Source organism: Aethalodelphis obliquidens, unplaced genomic scaffold (assembly GCF_003676395.1).
Source record: "Aethalodelphis obliquidens isolate GAN/ISIS:26980383/991018 unplaced genomic scaffold, ASM367639v1 scaffold34, whole genome shotgun sequence".
NCBI lineage: Eukaryota > Metazoa > Chordata > Mammalia > Artiodactyla > Delphinidae > Aethalodelphis > Aethalodelphis obliquidens.
In genome coordinates, this window is record NW_020837978.1 from 19,710,471 (window position 1) to 19,733,124 (window position 22,654).

Below are 22,654 nucleotides of genomic sequence, written 5' to 3' on the forward strand. Positions count from 1 at the left end.
CAGGCTTGGAAAATAAGATTTGGCCAGGTAACCAGCATTCTCCTAAGTTTGGAACACAGTTAAGAACCAGACGAATAAGCTGGGGAGCACTCACACCACACTATGTTTTTTCTTTATTGTTTAAACTCTTCTTCTTTCCCCACTTCCTTTCTTTCTCTCTCCTAACTTCCCTTTTTTCTTTTCTACTTCTCATGCTTTATGTCTACAGGTATTATCCAAAAATATTACTTCACGCCCTCCTGTTTATACTTTGGGTTAAAGATGTACAGACTGCTGTCCAGAAGAATCTGCTGATACTATTTGAGAAGGAATTTTTTACCCATTATCTTTGTCTGTTAGTCTCAATTTGTAAAAGAAAAAGTAAATGCCATCAGAAACATTTTAATTTCATTTTCCTTGAACCCTGGCTCCCACTGACTTTTGCTTCTTCACTATTAACTTCACTTCAAAGATCTTTCTTGCTTCCCTGTCACTCCCCAAATTCCAAATGCTATTACTAACTATTCCATTTAATGTATATAGGAAGGTTATAGCAGTCAATTGGAAAAATCTGGCTTCTAACACTTTTGTTAGAAATACATGATCACCATTAGAAATAAAGTATTATAAAGAGTTTGCTCCAATCCCACTACTGGGCATATACCCTGCCCTGAGAAAACCATAATTCAAAAGGACACATGTACCCCAATATTCATTGCAGCACTATTTACAATAGCCAGGACATGGGAACAACCTAAATGTCCAACGATAGATGAATGGATAAAGAAGATGTGGTACATATATACAATAGAATATTACTCAGTCATAAAAAGGAACGAAATTGGGTCATCTGTAGAGATGTGGATGGACCTGGAGTCTGCCATACAGAGTAAAGTAAGCCAGAAAGAGAAGAACAAATATCGTATATTAATGCATATATGTGGAATCTAGAAAAATGGTACAGATGAACCTATTTGTAGGGCAGGAATAGAGACGTAGATGTAGAGAACAGACATGTGGACACGGAGGGAAGGGGAGGGTGGGACGAATTGGGAGATTAGGTTTGACATAAATACACTACCATGTGTAAAGTAGATAGCTAGTGGGAACCTGCTGTATAGCACAGGGAGCTCAGCCTGGTGCTGTGTGACGACTTAGATGGGTGGGATGAAGGGGTGGGGTGGGAGGGAGGTCCAAGAGGGAGGGGATATAGGTATACATATAGCTGATTCACTTCATTGTACAGCAGAAACTAACACAACATTGTAAAGCAATTTTACTCCAATTAAAAAAAAAAGTTTGCTCCATTCATTCTACCCAATTCTTTTACAAAGAACTTAAAGCAAATTGAGCAGTTAACATATCAAGGAAAATTTAAATATTTGGGGAATTTTTTTCCCTTCTTTCCCAGAACACATTTCACCCTTTATTCCACAAAGATTAAGGTGCTGAAAAGCAAATGGGGAAGATAACATATACGTATAATAAATTCCTTCACAGGATAACCTATCTATATTCACACAAGTATACTCTAATTATTAAAGTACATAAATTCTTTGTCTAGTAATAAAATAAAATAATGTGTGTATATGAAGTTCTATGTACAAATATATATATAAGCATATAGAGTACCAATACACTTTTTCATTTGAACCTTGCATTAATTATTTTTTCATAACCAATTATGCCAAAACTTAGTGGTTTAAAACAACACATTTACTATCTCATAATTTCCATGGATCAGGATTCAGGAGTAGCTTAACTGGGTGATCTGGGCTCAGAGTCACTCATGAGGTTGCAGTCAAGATGTTGGCCAAGGCTGCAGTCATCTGAAGGCTTGACTCACATGACTTGGCAGGAGGCCGCAGTTTCTTACCACATGGGCTTCTCCATAGGGCTTCTTGAGTGTCCTCAGAACATGGTGGTAGCTGGCCTCCTCCAGAGTGATCTCAGAGAGGGGGAGATGGAGGTGACAGTGTCTTTCATGACATAGGCTTGGAAGCTACACTGCATCACTTCCACATTGGTCATACAAGTCAGCCCTTATTCAGTGTGAGAAGGAAATGCACAAGGGTGTGAACACCAAGAGATGGGGATCATCCGGGCTATCTTGGAGGCTGGCTATTATAAACATCATTTGCGTTGTGCACAAAACAGATAATGGCCGCATAAGGGCACTTATCAAAGACCTCTAGTTCTATCACAGGCAAGACAGACTAGGTCAGAGGTCAGCAAACTTTTTCTTAAAGAGTAATAGTAAATATTTTTGACTTGAAGGCCACACAGTCTCTTTTGCAACTATTCAACTCAGTTGTAACATGAGAGCAGCCATAGACAATACATAAACAAATGTGCATCGCTGTGTCCCAATAAAATTTTACCACAACAGCTGGCCCGCAGGCTGTAGTTTGCTTGACCCTGGACAGCAATAATTTATACTCAATGGCTTTGAACAACAAAGGTTTATCTGTCACACTATGTTTCCATCACAGGTCTTCAGAGAGACTGTTCATTATGGACTTTTAAGAATTCAGAATTATGGAGCATCACATGCTTCCATGACCACTGAAGCAGAAAACAGGAATATGGCAAATCCCTCACTGGCTTTTAAAGCTTCCACCTGTAAGTGACATCACTCCCACTCTCATTTCTTTGGCCAAAACAAGTTGCATGGCTACCCCTAACTTCATGGGATCAAGGCAGTACAAACCTACCATGTGCCCAGAAGGTTGGTGAAGCTGATATATTTGGTGAACAGCACTTATAACTAATCCTCTTGCTCTTGTTCCACCACTAGACCTCTTTCCTTTTTAACTGAAAATGACACTGTTAGCAATGTTGTGAGAACCCACTGTTAGAAATGTTGTGGAATTCTAGACTGTAAAATGTTTTTTTTTTTGCGGTACTCGGGCCTCTCACCATTGCGGCCTCTCCCGCTGCGGAGCACAGGCTCCAGACGCGCAGGCTCAGCGGCCACAGCTCATGGGCCCAGCTGCTCCGCAGCATGTGGGATCTTCCCGGACCAGGGCACGAACCCGTGTCCCCTGCATCGGCAGGCGGACTCTCAACCACTGCGCCATCAGGGAAGCCCTGTAAAATGTATTTTTAAATCACATTTTGTTACTTTGGTTTTTTCCAAACCACTCTTGCCTCTGTTGATTCAACTCTGGTGGATCATTCTATCTCCATTGCTTTCAGAGAACATTTATGCTATGTAACTTGTTTTTTTCCTTAGTGGAGAAGAATAAGCATTTCTTCTGCCCGGAATGGAGTGTCCCCACTTCAGCTTCCAATTCAAAGACAGGTCTCCTACTGTTTCCAGAAAGAAAGGAAAAAAAAAAGCTGTCATCTGCCTCCTTTCTTGCAAATAGTAGCGAAGTTATTACAAATACTTACTGAATATCTACTACACATGCATACTATACTACGTGTTTTGAAGGACAGAAAAAAAACCTGTTCCCAAAGAGTTTTTAATAGTTACCAACATAATAATAAATATCTGAAACAAGTATGAGCAACACTAGCCTGTATAATTAAGAGCTGAATTGTGGGGACTTCCCTGGTGATCCAGTGGTTAAGACTCCATGCTCCCAATGCAGGGGGCCCGGGTTCGATCCCTGGCCAGGGAACTAGATCCCACATGCCACAGTGAAGATCCTGTGTGCTGCAACTAAGACCTGGCGCGGCCAAATAAATATTTTTTTTAAAAAGAGCTGAATTGTGAATGACAGGTACTGAGTTGGATAGTAGTAAGATGAAAGGGATGTCAATGAAAGCTGGATTAAACAGATGGGATTCATGGAGGAAGTGTGCTCAAGTTAGCTTCAAAAGTTGGGAAAAAATTTCATTAGGCTTAGGTGGAAGAAGAGGGCGAAGAGAAGAAGGAAATATCTGGAAAAGAAACACAATAACTGAGGGCAAGAAGGTAGCTACTAGTCTGGTATATCCATGAGACAGTAAACATAACAACCTAAATATAGTGGAACATGCCCATTTAGAAAGAGCAGGAAATAATTTTTAAAAGATAGAAGATTAGGTTCAAAACAGCAGTCTAAGCAAAAACTTTTGTCTCCCCTCCCTTACAATACACAATTTTAAAGAGCAGTAAAGAATTTTTTAAATGAATAAAGCCATAAAAGCTAAGAGTAATGGGAACAGGACAATAAGCAGACAATAACTTTAATTAAATACTGATGAACTAATGCTAAGGTGAGTGGTAGCCGTCCAGGTAAACCCTCCTCTCTCTGGCTCCCTAGCCTTTCCTTGTAACTAGAAGCCTCCCTGTTTAGCAAGCTCTGCTCATGAACACAGAATTTTCTGTCAAATCTCTTCTGTTTTTCCAGGAAATTAACTAGCAGAAAACAGCCTGATATGTAACAGTTGAAGAAAAAAATCAGCCTATTTCCTCTTTTTCAAATGTTAAAAAAGTACCCTCACATCACTGGACACACAAGGGAAATCAGCTACATAAAACAGAAAAGAAAAAGAAATCCCAAAAAACAGAAGAAGCAAAAATAAAAGCTGACCTCACAAGAACCAACTTGGGTAACAGAAAAAGATTTTTTCAAACCTCTAATTAATATTCTCAGAGGTATTCTATAAGACAGTGAACACCTAATGTAAAAAACAGGGTGCTGGGGGCTTCCCTGGTGGCGCAGTGGTTGAGAGTCTGGCTGCCGATGCAGGGGACACGGGTTCGTGCCCCGGTCCAGGAAGATCCTACATGCCGTGGAGCAGCTGGGACCGTGAGCCATTGCCGCTGAGCCTGCGCATCTGGAGCCTGTGCTCCGCAACGGGAGAAGCCACAACAGTGAGAGGCCCGCGTACCACAAAAAAAAAAACAAAAACAGGGTGCTATAATAAGAGACACTTGGAAAACAAGAAAGTCAAGAACAGCCACTTGGAAATTAAAAATATGCTTGCCAAACTGAAATTTTTTCTAGAAAGGTGGTAATATGACATTAGAAAACAGAAAAAGACCAAAAAATAAAGCAAAAATATAAAAGACCTAGAGGTCCAATCCAGGTCCAAGATCTAACCAATAGGAATTCCAGAAAGAAAGCTCAAAGAAAGTGCAACAATAGAAGATGTTATAGAAATCATTAGAAATCATTGAAGAAAATATGCCAAAGCTAAGATAGCCAGGAATCTTCAGATTCAAAGGGTATACTGAAAGATAAGCAAGATAATATTAGAGGTACTAAGGAAAAGAGAAGATCCAGAAAGCACTCAGAGATGAGAGAAAATAGGTCAACTTCAAAGGAAAAAAAAAATCAGACTGGCAACAGGCTATATGCAATTGTCAGATGTCAGAAAAACAACAGAATCTTTTTTTAAACGTTGCTAAAACTACTGGATATTCATATGGGAGTAGTTGTGGCACACAGGCTCAGTAGTTGTGGCACACGGGCTTAGTAAATATGCAAGTTCAAAGATTTGCTTAGACACTATCTAAAAGAAAATACATGAATTGCACATGAAAAAGTGCTCAAAATCATTAGACATTAGAAAATGAATACTAAAATCAAAATGAAACATCACAACATATTCATCAATATGGCTGAAATTGAAAAGACTGACAACAACAAATGTTGGCAAGGATTGTGGAGCAACTAGAACTCTCATATATTGTTGGAAGACTATAAAACGGTACGACTCCTTTGCATAAAGATCTGGCAGGTCCTTATAAAATGAAACCTACAGCTATTCTATGACTCAACAATTCCACTCCTAAGTGTCTGTCCAAGAAAGTTGAAAACTATGCCCACAAAAACATGTGTACAAGAATGTGTATAACAGCTTTATTTATAATAGCTGAAAATTGGAAACAGCCCCCATGTGTCTATCGATAGGGGAATGGATAAACTGTGGTATATTCATTCATACAGTGGAATAGATACAGACTATGATGTAGATGAACATCAAAAACATTATGTAAAAATAAATAAATAAAAACATTATGTAGAATAAAATAATTCTTACAAAGAATGAACACTGTATGAATCCATCTACATGAAGTCCTAAAACAGGCATAATTAACCTATGATTGAAAAAAAACCCAGAATAACGGTTGTCTCTGCGAGGGGCAGGTACAGGGGTTTACTGGAAAGGGACATGAAGGAACATCACGTTCTGTATCTTGATATGGATTTGGGTTGCAGTGTCAAAACTCATTGAATGGTACCCGTAACATTTTTGCCTTTTGTTGTATACAAATTTTAACTCAAATTAAAAAGTTATAAACAAATATTGAACTCTAGGTAATGATATGCATGCCAAAGTGTTTGGGAGTAAAGTGTAGTAATGTCGGAAACTGATCTTGAAATGCCTAAGAAATAAGATGGATCAATAGATGAATAGAGGGATGATAATGGATAGATATTTGATAATGTAAATGTAACAATCATAGAATCTAGGTGATAGACATATGGGTGTTCACATAAAATGCTTTCAATTTTTCTGTACTTTTGAACTTTTTCATAATAAATTCTGGGGAAAAAGAAAACAATGAAATATTCCTTTAGACATTTTGGAAGAAAATTATCATAAACCTAGAATTTTATGTACAGTTAAACTATCAATCAAGCTATTGATAAAGCTATTTTCAGCTTTGCAAGGAATAATGTGATTTTCATCTACCAAGGATCTCTTAAGGCAGCATCCTTCCCCATTCTTATTCCCTGTGGTTTAGGTACGGTCATTTCACCTCTCATACTAGGGTGGGCATGTGACCCAGGTTAGGCTGAGCAAGATTTGTTCATTCCCCTGACCACAGTGATTGGTTCAGAGATGAGCCAAACAAGGTCTATCTGAGACTTCCTTAGGTATTTTGCTGGAACTATCGGCAAAGTCATTTGTATTTTTTCTTGGATCATAATCTATGAAGAGGATGAGCCTAGAGAGATGCTAGAACTTATCTTTGCTGGCACATGAGGTAAGCTTGCTTGGGAATGAAGCCAACATAGAGGAAAACAAAGCCATAGTGTTGGAGAGAAACAAGGCAGTGATGACATTGTTTGAGCTCCTGGGTTCATTTTGGACCATAATTCCCTCTTTCTTCAAAGTAGTTAGGGTGGGAAAAACATTAATGATATACTGAGCAAGTCATATTTTTCCCTTATAGTGGGTTGAATAGTGTCCCCTGAAACTTCATGTCCACATGGAACCTCAAAATGTGACCTTCTGGCCCTCAGAGCTCATGAGAGTATCAATATGGCCTCCGTGGGCTGGAAGCTTCAAGATATATTTAATAGGAATAAATGTAAAATCTCATATTTAGATTTTTTTAAAAATCAATTGCATAAGTGCAATTAAAGACTCAGAATGGTATTAAGTCTTAAAATAAAAGATAAAGACTTTAGTTCATCACAAGCTTGGTACAACAGTGGACGCAGATACTTTAAAATAGTCCCCAAACTTAGTTTGCATTAAAGGAAACGCTGCATGGCTGATGGGAAGTAACCACATCTCTCTGGGCAGGATAGGATGTCACATTTGGGGTATTGTGTTTAGTTTTAGGTACACACTCAGGCATACTGAAGAATTGCACTGTCTAGAAGGCACAGATAAGCTGGGTAGAGTACTAGAAGTCAAGTTATTTGAAGAATGATTGAAAGAACTGGGGCATTTCTTAGTTGATGGGAGGATGGCTCAGCGGCAGCAGAGTAGCCATCTTCAAACACATGAAGGGCTGTTGCATGAAAGGGAAACTAGTCTTGGTTTATGTTACTCCAAACAGAAGCTTTAAGTTCAGCAGAAGACAAGAACATTCACTCCAGATTCTTGGACAGTGTTGAGAACCCAACACTTCAATGGTAGGATGGAAAAATCCTGTTGGGGGTTGATGGTCAAAAAGCCAATTATAATTATCCAGCCTTCATGTTCTCTTTTGGGAATGTGTAGGGGAGGAATAACCGCTTTCATTATTTAACTACCAATTATTTTCTCAAGCCTGGGATGTGACTACAGTTTTTGACCTGAATTTTTGTCCCTTTGTGGAAAGAGAAGAAAACCTTTAAGGGAATACAGATCTAACCCTAAAAAATGAGAGTTAATGGAGAAAAAGAAGACTGGAATCTGGATCCTCAATCAAGAATACATTGCAAATCTGGAAGTTGTACCAGTCAACATGCTAGATACTATGATTTAGCTGAACTCAAATGCACATTCTGCCTTTTTTTTTCTGGTACTTATTGTTGCCTTATGCATTTTCTTGGTAACCTGGTAAATATTTCTTTTCGTGAAACAAAGTGAAAAACAACACCCTTAAAAAAAAAAAAGTGACCTTATTTGGACATAGGGATTTTGCAGATGTAATTAGTTAAGGATCTCAAGATGAAAACATCCTGGATTTAGGGTGGTCCCTAAATCCAATGACTGGTGTCCTTACAAGAAGAGGAGACATCCACAGAATCACAAGGAAGAAGGTCATGTGAAGATGGAGGCAGAAACTGAATCATGAAACTACAAGTCAAGGAATGTCAAAGATTGCTGGTCCACAGAAGCTAGAAAGAAGCAAGAAAGGCTTCTTCCCTAGAGCCCCAAGAGAGCATCCCCTTCCCAACACCTTGACTTCAGGCTTCCAGAACTATGAGAGAATAAATGTATATTGTTTTAAGCCATCTAGTTTGTGGTAATTTGTTATGGCAGCCCTAGGAAACTAACATACCTTTCAATAAGGAAAAAAATAATAATTAGAAGCTCTAAAGATAATTAGAAAATGTCCAAATATGAAATGAACTAAATGTGGCAAGATTTTTGAGCAACTGGTGGAGTGACAGAAAAGAGGATGTACTTGTATGGTTGTTAAGAGCAGTTTATTTTGGATGGCCCAGGGATTGTTAACAGTGGGTCTTTTTTTTCCTTTTCCATTTTTAAAATTACATTTGGACCTTTAAGAAACATATACCATCAGTTATACTACTATTCAGTAAAAATCTATTCTAGTTTTTGGAACTCATATGTGTCACAAACTATCTTGCTTCTAGTCTCTAAGAACAGTGGATCTTAAGGAAAAAATGTACTCCTGGCACAGTATTCGGCTCTACATGGAGGCTACATCTGGGCGATGGGCCTGGGATTAGGGCAGAGGACTGTTCCTTTTGATGATTAGCATTTGTATTTCTTACAAACATGAATGGCTTTGACAAAAATACCAAAAGAAAAGATTAGGTGAGTCATTATAGAGGGCCTTATAAAGACTAGGCAAGGAAATTTAGAATCGATTAAGGTCTGAGAATGGCACTGGGAATGGTGGTAAAGAAACAGATTTAGACACAATAGGAAAAGTCTAGAAGACTAAATGTCTGGATAGAAGATAATGGAGATAAGTAAAGAGGAGAACAAAGTTTTATGGCCTGGGTGACTATAATGGATGAAATTATGCCCCTCCCCACCGAATTCCCAGCACACCTCAGAGTGTGACTGCATCAGGAGATAAATCCTCTAAAGACGTAATTAAGGTTAAACGAGGTCATTAGGGTCAGCACTAATCCAATATGACCGGTGTCCTTACAAAAAGAGGGAGAGACAAAAAAAAGAGAGGGAGAGACACGAGGGATGTGTGTGGATACAGAAAAGACCATATGAAGACACAGCAAGAAGGCAGCCATGAACAAGCCAAGGAGAGAGGCCTAAACTTGTCAACGCCTTAATCGTGGACTCCTAGCCACCAGAGCTGTAAGAAAATAAAGTTCTGCTGTTTGAGCCAACTTAAATTTCTTCCGTTTCTACCAAACAACAGCAGCGACTAAGAAAATGACCGTGCCATGACCACAGGCAGGAAAACGGAAAAAGGAGCCAGTCTGAGAAGGGAGATACGTTCAAATTGCAGTACCAGTGCAATATCCAAGAGGAAACAGCAAGGAGCAGCGGGGGCTACGATTTAAGTGAGACAGTAGCACAGGCCTTTGTTAGCACAGAGGTAATGGCTGTAGGGAAGATGATGTGACCTTGAGTGAAAGAATAAAGAAGTAGGGAGCAAAGGACTGGGGAAAGGGAATATCCCGCGAAGGGGTGGCGTGAGGAATCAAAGGAATTGAGAAGAGAAGAAACTGCTAGCAAATAGGACGGAAGTCAAGGAAGAGAGCATTTGAGGGTAGGAGTAATTGTTTTCTAAAAATGCAATAGAGACGTCAAGAAAATGAAGAACCGGAGAAGAATAATGGATTTAGCTAAAAAGAGGTCATTGTTGAAATCAGTAAAAGATACCAAGCAGTAGTAATACCCAATAACTAATAGGAGCTTAAGCATGTATAAGAATAAAGAATTAAAGGCTGTTTGAAGCAGTTTATGTAACCCAAGTGTGTGACCTCAAGAAGCTCCTTCTGAATCATTTTCCGTTATTGCATTGCCATTTCCAGTGATCTGGAATTCTATGCCACAAGCTAAAGGTCACTTATGTAATCTGAAGCTGGGAAGATTCTCTGCTAGGAAGATTTTTAGTACAAAGTCAACTCTTCTCTGCTGCAAGTGAAATACCTAAACGTCTGCAAAGGCAAATGGTTAAAAGCTTTGGAGGGGAATATTTTGCTAAGCAAGATTAATCATGACCTCCTTGTACTATAGGCCTGAAGACAGAAATGAAAGTTGCAAAGAAAGATATGACTCACTCTGCAACTCGGTAGCTGGCCTTCATTCAGCAAAGTCATCAGATCTCAGGCTCCTTCCCTCTGCTCTGCCAGCCCTTATTCTTGTTGATTCATGAACACAAGATGGCTCCCACAGCTCCTAACATCACAGGCACATTCAAAGGCAGAAAACAAAGGGTAGCCAGGGTAAAAGGTTCTATCCTCCTGGGGCTACTCTTATCAGGGGAAAAAACTATATTTTCCGGTGCCCTGCAGTAGATGTCCCCTCAAGTCTCATTGGCCATAAAAATGGGTCATATACCAGTGTATAAAAAAAAAAAAAAATTGCCTGCCTGCCATTCCAGTAAACAACGAATGTTGCCTGTAATCAAGCCATCAGCCACTGCAGTCACCCCAGTGGTGCACCCTGAGGAGAATTCGGGATGGAGAAAAACAGGACACTGGCCCTAGATAGTTAAGATACACATCTAAGGAATAATTTCAATGAGTCCAGACTCTTGCATCTTCCCATACACAGACAGGCACTAAAATCATTAACTTGAGATGTTTTTTTGTGATTAGCAGTAATCTTTTGATGTTTGACGACATGGGTTTTTTTTTTCTGGGCAAGGGGGTGTTTTTGTTTCCCAACAAAAAGTCCTGTATACCCTGGCTCCTCCCTTCCCTCTTTGGAACAGTTCCTCAGAGCTATCTGAGAGGCTGTCTCCTGGGCTATACAGTCTTCAGTAAGGTCCCCGGTTAAAACATAACTTGAAACTTTTAGGTTGTACATTTTCCTTCAGTCAACTCCTGGCTACTCTTAGATGTAAGGGATGCTGACAAAAGGACACAGAATACCCATGCCCAGCTTAGCCAATAGTGACTCATCCCATAGGGCTGGGTACATGCTCCAAACAAAAGTAGGGTGCAAAAAAACAGGCAAAAGGCAGGGCAATGGCTGTTGGGTAGGCAACAGTGCCTGTCAGAGTTAATTAGCTCATATACATGTACGTTTGGTCTTAACTCTGCATCACATTTTGTAGAACGTTTTCTGGATTGGTTGTTTTTTGTTTGTTTGTGGTGTTTTGTTTTGTTACTGTTTAAATCTTTCAATACTCAGACTGTATTTTCTTCTGTGGGTATGGGTGTGGGTTATAAGGAAATACATATTTGCATTTTTACCCCAGCAGTTACCTTTGTTTTTAAAAAATTATTTTTTTATTGAAGTATAGCTGATTTACAATGTTGTATTAGTTTCAGGTGCACAGCAAAGTGATTCAGACATATATATATATATACATACATACATATATATATATATATTTTTTTCAGATTCTTTTTCTTTATAGGTTATAAGAAAATATTGAGTATAGTTCCCTGTTCTATACAGTAGGTCTTTGTTGGTTAACTACTTTATATATAGTAGTGTATATATGTTAATCCCAAACTCCTAACGTAATGGTTCTTTATAAATGTAAATTTATGTAATACATTTAATCCTCTACTCCTTAGACAGGACCAATTGACCCCATACTATCAGCACTGATGAAATTATTACCACTTCTTCCTTCTTTCTGCTCTTTTTAGTATTTATCTTTACATTTTAAAACATACGTATTCCACTACACTTGATTTATCAAATCAAAAAAATTATCTATTTTTATTCCTGGCTATTAAATGATTGAATCAGCACAACTTAATGACTTCCCTCTTTTTGTCACCTTTCATCGCCCAACTATTGTTCATTACAGTGTATACTTCCTGTATAGTCTGATGGGAACTGGGATGAATGTAGGCACTGGGGACTTCTAGTGACATATGAGGGAGATTAGCTTGCTTGGGAGATGGGTAAGATAGCTTTTCACTTTAATAATGGAACTAGATATATGGCCTAGTCATGAAAGAAGGACAAGCTTCTGCCCCAAGGTAAAGATATAAAAGTAAAGATATCTTGTAATCAATACTTTGTGGAACTGTATACAGATCATCTCCAACTTACGATGGTTTGACTTATGATGGTTTGACTTATTTTTCAACTTCACAATGGTGTGAAAGTGATATGCATTCAGTGGAAGCCGTCTTTCAAATTTTGAATTTTGATCTTTTCCTGGGCAAGTGCTAAACAGTATGATACTTTCTTGTGATGCTGGGCGGCGGCCGGCGAGCCACCGCTCCCAGTCAGCCACTCAGGCACGAGGGTAAACAATTCTGTTTTTCACTTTCAGTATAGTATTCAATAAATAACATGAGATATCCAACACTTTATTATGAACTAGGCTTTGTGTTAGATGATTTTGCCCAACTGTAGGCTAATGTAAGTGTCTGAGCACGTTTAAGGTGGGCCAGGCTAAGCTATGAGGTTCCGTAAGTTGGGTGTATTAAATGCATTTTTGACTTACGATATGTTCAGCTTACGATGGGTTCATCAGGACGTAACACCATTGTAAGTGGAGGAAGACCAGTATCAAGGAAAGTCTAGTGGTCGAGAGATAAGCGGTTTTTCTTCAGCATCCATCACAGGAGTTGAATCTATGAGAAGGTAGGGTTCCCCTCACGTCCCTGATTTTCTTCTGAATGTCATTAGTAGTTTTGGACCTAATGCCATCCAACCCCAGATAGCAGGGTAAAATGGGGCAGTGACCTTTGTCTCAAGATTAGAATGTGGGTTTGGTTTCACCCTGCTTGTTCATGCAGCTCTTGCAAACTCTGACCTTCTAGGCTCTTCCTAGACCACTCATATCATGTCTCCTATTCCTGTCTCCCCATTCCTCGGCTGACTTCCTAAAATGGGACCTTTCTATCAGATCACCAGGACCTGCCCAGCCTCTTCAGCCATATATTAGCTCTTCCAGTACTTGACATCTTACCTTTGTATTAGTGTCTGCCAGGCCCCTCCTAGCTAAGCACACTCCTTGTCCTGTCCTCACCAGACCAAGCCTGTCGTATGGCTGCTTACATTCCAGAGTGGCAGTTAGCTGGAAAGTCAAATGAGAACACTGCTCTGAAAACCAAGAGGGAGGTGTGTGTGTATGGGGGAAGTTGTCTATAATAGAATGGACAAACTTTTTTTCTAAAGGGCCAGTATATATGCTAGATTTTATCATCTCTGTCACAACTATTCAGCTCTGCCTTTGTAACAGAAAAGCAGCCATAGAGATATTGGTGTGTTCTAATAAAACTTTATTTACAGATGCTAAAAGTTGAATTTCATTTCATGTGTCATGAAATATTCTCCTTTTGGTCTTTTTTTCTTCAATTATTTAAAAGTGTAAAAACCAGGGCTTCCCTGGTGGCGCAGTGGTTGAGAGTCCACCTGCCGATGCGGGGGACACGGGTTCGTGCCCCGGTCCGAGAAGATCCCACATGCCGCGGAGCGGCTGGGCCCGTGAGCCATGGCCGCTGAGCCTGCGCGTCCGGAGCCTGTGCTCTGCGGCGGGAGAGGCCGTATTGGTGAGAGGCCCGCGTACCGCAAAAAAAAAAATAAAAGTGTAAAAACCAGTCTTAATTCATGGGCTTTAAAAATAAGAACAACAGGCCAGATGTGGCCCATGGGCTACTGTCTGCCAGCTGCCTGGTCTCTAAGACTAAATGCCAAGAACTGTGGCGGGACTGGACACAGGTTCTTTGGGTTAGTTAGTTAGTTAATTTAATAAGAAGGCATGTGATATCTTTAATGAGCTCTACAAAATCACTTATTAAAAGAGCTCTGTCTCCTGGGTTTTTAGATCTTACCAACTGCCCTGATTTCAGAAATATCTGAATATCAGAAAAAAATGGAAAAAGAAGATATATATGGACATCTGATTCCTTGCAGTTCTTTACTTTTCCTTCCAAATTAACCAGAAATGCAGGAGAAACTGGCAGACAATAACTTTCTTTTGTTCAGATGGTCTCATCCAACTTATTTTGGTCTCAAGAAAGACTATTTCTGGGTATTCTAATATCCCCCAAATTAGAGAACTGTTCGTAGTCTGATTGTGCTTTATAGATTACTTGTTTAGAACTGATAGTCTGAGCTGAATTTTTAAACATAGATTTTACTTAGAAAAGTCCAAAATATTAATTAACAAGCTTTTTATGTATAATTTTCATGATTGCAGTAATCATCTGGATAATATTGAGCAAGCCATTATCCTTATATCCTTACACCCATTGTTATAAATATCGTGTGCTAGGCTTTTTAGAAAATCATAACTTTTTTCTTTTAGAATAATTTTATATTTACAGAAGAGTCACAAAGACTCTTTTTACTCTTTTATTTACAGGGAGTTCCCATATTACTCTCAGCCAGTTTCCACCAATGTTAACATTTTATGTTACTGTATTGCAGCTGCCAAAATAAGAAACCAACATTGGTATAATACACTACTATTAACTAAACTCTAGACTTTCTGTTTTCACTTGTGCTAGTCTTTTGACATAAAATCAGAGTAAGTTGTTTACAACTGGGCTACCATTTTATAATAAAGCAGGCATAAAAATTAGTAACTAATTTAGTCTCTAGTTAGATTAAAAGTAGATTACAATCATAGGATATGTCTTTTTAACTATTTAACTTTTTAACTATTCTTTCTCCTCTCAAGTATTTTAGTAAATTCATAAGAAAGAAGTCACGTCAAGATTATTTTATTAAAAAATTCTGATTGGGGTCCTTTAGATATTTGAGAGTATTTAATATGTAATATGGAATGGAAAATAAAAAGGGCAACTGTTTTATTTTATTTTATTTTTAATTAACAAATTAATTTTATTTTTGGCTGTGTTGGGTCCTTGCTGCTGCGCTCGGGCTTTCCCTAGTTGCGGCGAGCGGGGTCTACCCCTCGTTGCGGTGCGCGGGCTTCTCATTGTCATGTCTTCTCTTGTTGCGGAGCACGGGCTCCAGGTGTGTAGGCCCCAGTAGCCGTGGCACATGGGCCCAGCAGTTGTGGCTCGCGGGCTCTAGAGAGTAGGCTCAGTAGTTGTGGTGCACGGGCCCAGTTGCTCCGCAGCATGCGGGATTCTCCCAGACCAGGGCTCGAACCTGTGTCCCCTGCATTGGCAGGTGGACTCTCAACCACTGCACCACCAGGGAAGTCCCCGTTTTATTTTTAAAAGCCAACGAAGTCTAAAACCAGTGCATTTGTGACTTCCTAATAACATCATCTGTTTTACTTCTGTTAAGTCTGTAGCTGCTACAGTTTTACCATATTTGGTAAATAAAAGAAAACTAAAAAGGAAACTATCTTGCTTTAAACTAGTTCCTTTTTTTAAAACTTTTTTTTCCAATAGTAAAATATATGCTTATTAATGCCCATCTTACACACTAATTTATCTTCTGCATTTTGTTGATTTAAACATCCAGTTTTCTTATTCTATTTAAACACACACACACACACACACACACACCTTACTAAAGGACTCAGCTTGCCTCCTTCCTTGTTCTTTACCTGACACATCAGCACTGTGTACTGGTTCTTTTTCTCTCCTAATCTCAAGGTCCACTTTACCTCAGTTTAGGCTTAATTCTCAGCAGAGGTGTTGTCTCCTTAATAGCAATGAACTCCTGAATGGAAGATTTACCTATCATTCAGGTAGCACAGGGACTTGCTTTTCTCTTTTGTTTATGGATTAGCAATCCACTTCCTAATACTTAAAGGATTAGATGCAGTCCTTTCAAGAGAAACAGATCGATTAACCCTGTGAAGCACTAAGACCTGAGATCAAGGTGCACTGTGTGTATTTGGGGTTACCATGTATACTGTGTTAGTGGGGTTTGCAATTGTCCACTTTATGTGTGGAGATGGAGGAGATGGGTCTTTACCATGGATAGATGACATCCCACAACTTTATAATTGAGAAAGATGATATTCTGCCTTATTTGCCATCAAATCTTTTCCCTAAACCTCTAACATGCAAAATCATTTTTGCTTTTTACCTACATTCCTTCCTCTGAATAGCTTCGGGGTATGGTTTTTCAGTCAACACCCAAAGGCCAGAACATTCTCTTGAGTTCTCCCGCACAAAGCAGATTTTCTCCATCTTCTTACTGATGCCTGATATTCCTTTAATAAGCGACAAAATGTTTTAGTGCTTAATTGAAGACAAAGGATGGAGCTGGAGTCATTTAGAATGCCTGGTTCAAGGGGCAAGCGGCAAGCGGAATTGGTGAAGGGTTCTGAGCAGGGACAATGAAAAGCTCAGGAGGAAAGGGAAGAAATAGAAGGAGCAAAAAGTGTCACAAAGAATTGCAAATTGTTCAGTTAAAAAAAGCTATATGCAGAGAGATCAAAAACATGGCTGTTAAATCTGGGTAGAGGGTATACAGGCTTTCACAGTACTAGTCTTTCCATTTTCATGTATAGTTGAAATTTTTCAAAATAAAAACAGCGTGAGAAATCTGTGGACAGGCAATATACGTGTGTTTGAAAATTTTCTTTCAAAAATATTGGGAGGTATTCAAATACAATGTGAACATAAAATTACAACTGCAAAGTTTTGATTAAATGTTCATAGTCATACCTAATGGAATGCAGATCATACTGAGATATGGACTTACTGAATTGTTCACTTGAATTATTTTTCCAGGTACCTTGGCATTTATTTTAACTAAGGGAAAAAGGGTACAATGTCTTCATGCAATACATATTTGGTTCTTTAAATAACAATTGTGACAAATAGCAGAAAGAATTAAGGAATGCTGCACTTGATACCCATTCAAACGCCAAGGTTTTGGGTTTTGATAGTTAAAGAAATGTTTCAAACACTTTTTGAAATATTGAATACTACAGTAGCCAATACTAGAACATGCCCTTGGTGGGCATAGAAATGCAGTTTAGAAAAGGAAAAAAAAAAATCATACAGGAACTACTCAATTTCTTTAAAATCACCGAGCAAGGAAAGCAACATTGAACTCCACATACTAATTTTGTACAACTTGTATATAGTACCTTGGCTTCAATCCAAGAGCAAAAGCTAAGACTCTCCCCTATTTTGGGTGAACAAGTGAATGGTAAACTTAGATGACTTTTCCCTCTGGATTTTACCTGGGAGTAACCTTTTAAATTTTTTATCTGAAAGAAGGCAGGTTTGGCACATTTATACTTATATCACCACCATTGACATTTCTTGGATCACAGGAAGATTCTTTTTTTTTTTTACATCTGATACATACAGTACAGCTTGGAGCTCCTGCTATGCGAGTCTCAGAGATCTTCAGCTTATTTTGTGCATCAATTTATGTAATAATCTCATTCATATTGGTCTCTAGTATCATTACTCCCATCACCATTTCTATTCCTGTCTACATGGAAAATTAAAACCAGTTCACAGACACTTTCAAAAACACTTATCTAATGTTCCAAAATACTTGAATTAGATCTAAAATGCCAAGTTCACTCTCTGAATAATCCACATGGAAGACAAAATACAATGTTATATAATGTCTACATGTCAGTTTGTCATTAGATCCTACAATTAATAATCCTCCTTCTAGGAAATTACATTTTCATCTCTCTTAGGTACCAAATGGAAAGTCTCCTGATGATTTGCTGTTGCGTATCTTTAGCATAGGGCTGGTAGAACTTGGAAAGTTCCCACGTGTATGATTAGGCCACTCAAGCTGGCTGTTCTCTCACTCTCTGTACATTACCTGCTCCACCGGCGCCTGCTTCACCTACACCCTACTCACATGACTGACCTTCCTACATCCTTGCACCGGCGCCAGCTAGTCACTGTTCTTATCTTAGATCAGAACATCTACACCTTGATAGTTTATCAAAGGGGCAATGAGAGGTATGTCCCTCTGCTATTTCCCCGGTAACTGGTAAGCCAACCCTAAGTCAATTCCCCCTGTAACTGGTAACCTCTCTCTTCCCCCGGGAACGAAGACTACTGCCATGTCCTGCCCATCGTCCGCCACACACAGTTGGGGTGTCATTCCAGCACCGTGTGAGATCCCCCTACCCATTAACCACTGATATCTCTGTCGCTGACTCTCGGCTCCTTCTCAAGGATGGGCAAGTACAGGGCTTGTAGGCCTGCAGGGTGCAGCCCAGCACCATGGGTGCTGAAAATGAGGATCGCCTTTATCTCGCCTGGGCGGAGCAGGGCTGGTCTGGCGGATGCTGAGAGCCAGGGGCTGAGGCAGGCTAGAGAGCCTTTCCTGGGGACTGTGCTGGCCATTCTTTCCCCTATTTGAATTTCTTAGTTACCTTTTTGTGTTATTGCTATGGGCTTTTCTTGTTTGTTTACTTTTTTTTTTTGCCTCACCACACAGCTTGCATTTTAGTTCCCGGACCAGGGATCGAACCACAGCCCCCAGCAGTGAAAGTGCAGAGTCCTAACCACTGGACCACCAGGGAATTCCCATTTGTTTACTTCTTATTTTGAACATTTTCATACAAATAGGAGTGGGGATAATAAATGGGTATAGAATGGAAAAAAGTGGATATAATGAAACACCACCTACTTTCAACAGTTATCAACATTTTCCCAGTCTTGGTCCATGTATTCCTCACACTCTATTTTTTATTTATCTGGAGTAGTTTAAAGTAAATCTAGATATCTGTGGGGGGAGGGGGGCGGGGAGGTGGGAGGGAGGTCCAAGAGGGAGGGGATATAGGTATACGTATAGCTGATCCACTTCACTATACAGCAGAAACTAACACAATATTCTGGAGCAATTATACTCCAATAAAAATAAATAAATAAAAATTAAAAAAAATCTAGATAGATATCATATCATCTCACGTATAAGTGTTTTGAGGATATCTCTAAAGATAAGGCTTTTTTTTTTTTTTTTTTTTTTTTTGCAGTACACTAGGCCTCTCACTGCTGTGGCCTCTCCCGTTGTGGAGCACAGGCTCCAGACGCGCAGGCTCAGCGGCCATGGCTCACCGGCCCAGCCACTCCGCGGCATGTGGGACCTTCCTGGACCGGGGCACGAACCCACGTCCCCTGCATCAGCAGGCGGACTCTCAACCACTGCGCCACCGGGGAAGCCCAAGATAAGGACTTTTTATTTTTAACCTACCAACAGTGTCATCATCACACCCAACAGAATTTATAACGATTCCTTATAGCATATAATATTTTAAAGTATTAGAGTCTCCAATAATTCTTAAAATAATTTTGGTTGACTTTTGTGATATCTTAATTGGCCTTCTGAAAACTTAACTAATACAATATTGAGGAAATATTTATCTTCCTATACACTGAATGTTTGTAGCCCCCCCCAAATTCATATGTTGAAACCTAACCCCCAACATGATGATATTTGGAGGCGGGGGCCTTTGGGAGGTGATTAAGTCATGAGGGTGGAGCCCTCATTAATGGGATTAGTGCCCTTATAAAAGAAATTTAAAAAAAAGAGACCCTAGAGGTTAATATCCAAAATATATAAACAGCTCATATAACTAAAGTTAAAAAAAAACAAAACAAAAACCAATTAAAAAATGGGCAGAAGACCTGAACAGACATTTCTCTAAAGAAGACATACAGATGGCCAACAGGCACATGAAAAGAAGCTCAATCTCACTAATCATCAGAGAAATGCAAATCAAAACCACAATCTGATATCACCTCACACCTGTCAGAATGACTACCATCAAAAAGACCAAAAATAACAAATGTTGGCAAGGATGTGGAGAAAAGGGAACCCTTGTACGCTGTTGGTAAGAATGTACATTGGTACAGCAAGTATGGAAAACAGTATGGAGGTTCCTCAAAAAGATAAAAATAGAACTACCATATCACTCAGTAATTCCACTCTTGGGTATTTATCCAAAAAAACCCAAAAATACTAAGTCAAAAAGATACATGCACTCCAATGTTAACAGCAGCATCATTTACAATTGCCAAGATATGGAAGCAAACTAAGTGTCCATGAACAGATGAATGGATAAAGAAGAAGTGGTATATATACATAATGGAATACTACTTAGCCATAAAAAAGAATGAAATGTTGTCATTTGCAGCAATATGGATGAATTTGGAGGGCATTATACTAAGTGAAATAAGTCAGAGTAAGACAAATACTGTACAATACCACTTATATGTGGAATTTAAAAAATAAACTAACTAGTGAATACAACAAAATAGAAACAGACTCACAGATACAGAGAACAAATGAGTGGTTACCAGTGAGGAGATGAAAGGGGGGGAGGGGCAAGATAGAGGTAAGGGATTAAGAGGTACAAACTACTATGTATAAAACAAATAAGCTACAAGGATATATAATACAACAGAGGGAGTATAGCCAAAAATTTATAATAACTATAAATGGAGTATAACCTTTAAAAATTGTGAATCACTATGTTGTACACCTGAAACTTACATAATATTGTACATCAACTATACCTCACTTTTTTTAAAAAGAGAGAGAGAGACCCTAGAGGGCTCCCTCTCCCCTTCTACCATGTGAAGACACACATGAACTGGGAAGCTGGTTCTCACCAGATACAGAATCTGCCAGCTGACTGGGCTTGATCTTGGGCTTCCCAGCCTCCACAACTGTAGGAAATAAATTTCTATTGTTTATAAGCTACCCAGTCTATGGTATTTTGTTATAGCAACCTGAAGGGACTGAGATCATACTTATGCAATGGCCTTTAAGAAACTGAAGTTCAACAGGAAAAACTATCTGTGATAAAAGATAAATAACAACATCGGTGCCCAGAAAAAATAAAGAAATAAGGGTGAATGCTAAGTAAAAGCTGAAAAAACGTTTGGCATGACAGGATTGCCAAAAGTGTGGGAAAACAAGTATTCTCAGTTTATTAGAGAGAGTGTAAATTGGCTAGTGTACCAGTCAGATGGCATGTTAAGAAGGTAACTGAAGGAAGATTAACGAAAAGATTATTTATAGAGATGTAAGGGTTGAGGGAACGTATCAGGGTTGGCGAAGCACCCAAAGACAGGCAGCTGCAGGAAGTGGTTGCCACCAGGCCTGAACCGGCAAGAGGAGGGAGCGGTAGCCACCGCGGAGGAGTTGCCAAACAGGCTTCTGGAAAAGGAATGCAGCCACTGCCTAACAAGCCCGGAGCTCCTTTCTCCTGCCCTTCCATCTGGTGCTGGTGTTTCTCACAGGGAACCTGATTGGAAGTTGGTGGGCAAAGACACTGCTGATAAGAGTCTTCATGGAGGTAAGCCTCCTGGGGTACCAAGCAGAGTGGTGAAAGGCAGTGTATGTTTAGAGGAGAAAGAGACTATCCAACACAGAAACAAGTTGACGTTATCTATCAATTTTAAATAAACACCCTTGGATCTAGCCATTCAACTTCTAAAAATTCACCCTACAGAGAAACTCAAATGTAAATAAAGTTGGAAACTAAAAAATAGCAGCATTGTATATTTGTTGAGAGCTTACTATGCACTAAGGCGCTTTACGTTTAATCCTTACAAGAACCCCATGAGTTTGGCACTATTATTATCACCATTTTACACTTGAGGAAATTAAGGCTGGTGAAGCTAAGACATGGTCACAGAGTAAATAAGTGACAGCACTGGGATTTAAACCCAGTCCATCTGACTCCAGCATCTGAGCTATAAGAGAAGCCACAGCAGCATTGTTTGTAAAAGCAGAAGACTGCATACAAACATAAATGACCCTGATTTGCGGACAGGGTAAACAAATTATGGTACCTCACACAATGGAATACTATGAAGCTTAAAAAAGAACGGAGTAAATCAATGAGTGCTGATATGAGAGTCTCCAAGATACACAGTATATATGAGGGAAAAAGCAAGCTACAGAACATAGTAGTCTTATGTATCCATTTGTACATAATAATGAAAGGTACACAAGAAACTCTGAGCAATGGTTTATCTCTGGGGAGAAGGTCTGGTAATCAAGGAAGAATTTTTCAGTGTATATCTATTTTTTCTATAAATTTATTTATTTTATTTATTTTTTGGCTGCATTGGGTCTTCATTGCTGTGCACGGGCTTTCTCTAGCTGCAGCGAGCAGGGGCTACTCTTCATTGTGGTGCACGGGCTTCTCTTTGCAGTGGCTTGTCTTGTTGTAGAGCACAGGCTCTAGGCACACAGGCTTCAGTAGTTGTGGCACGTGGGCTCAGTAGTTGTGGCTCGCAGGCTCCAGAGCACAGGCTCAGTAGTTGTGGCACACAGG

The 22,654-nt window shown here is 39.4% G+C and overlaps 1 pseudogene; it reads right to left on the bottom strand.

Moving 5' to 3' along the window:
- Positions 1-16,594: 16,594 nt before the first annotated feature.
- LOC113631616 (AP-3 complex subunit sigma-1 pseudogene) lies at positions 16,595-18,112 on the bottom strand (annotated as a pseudogene).
- Positions 18,113-22,654: the final 4,542 nt, after the last annotated feature.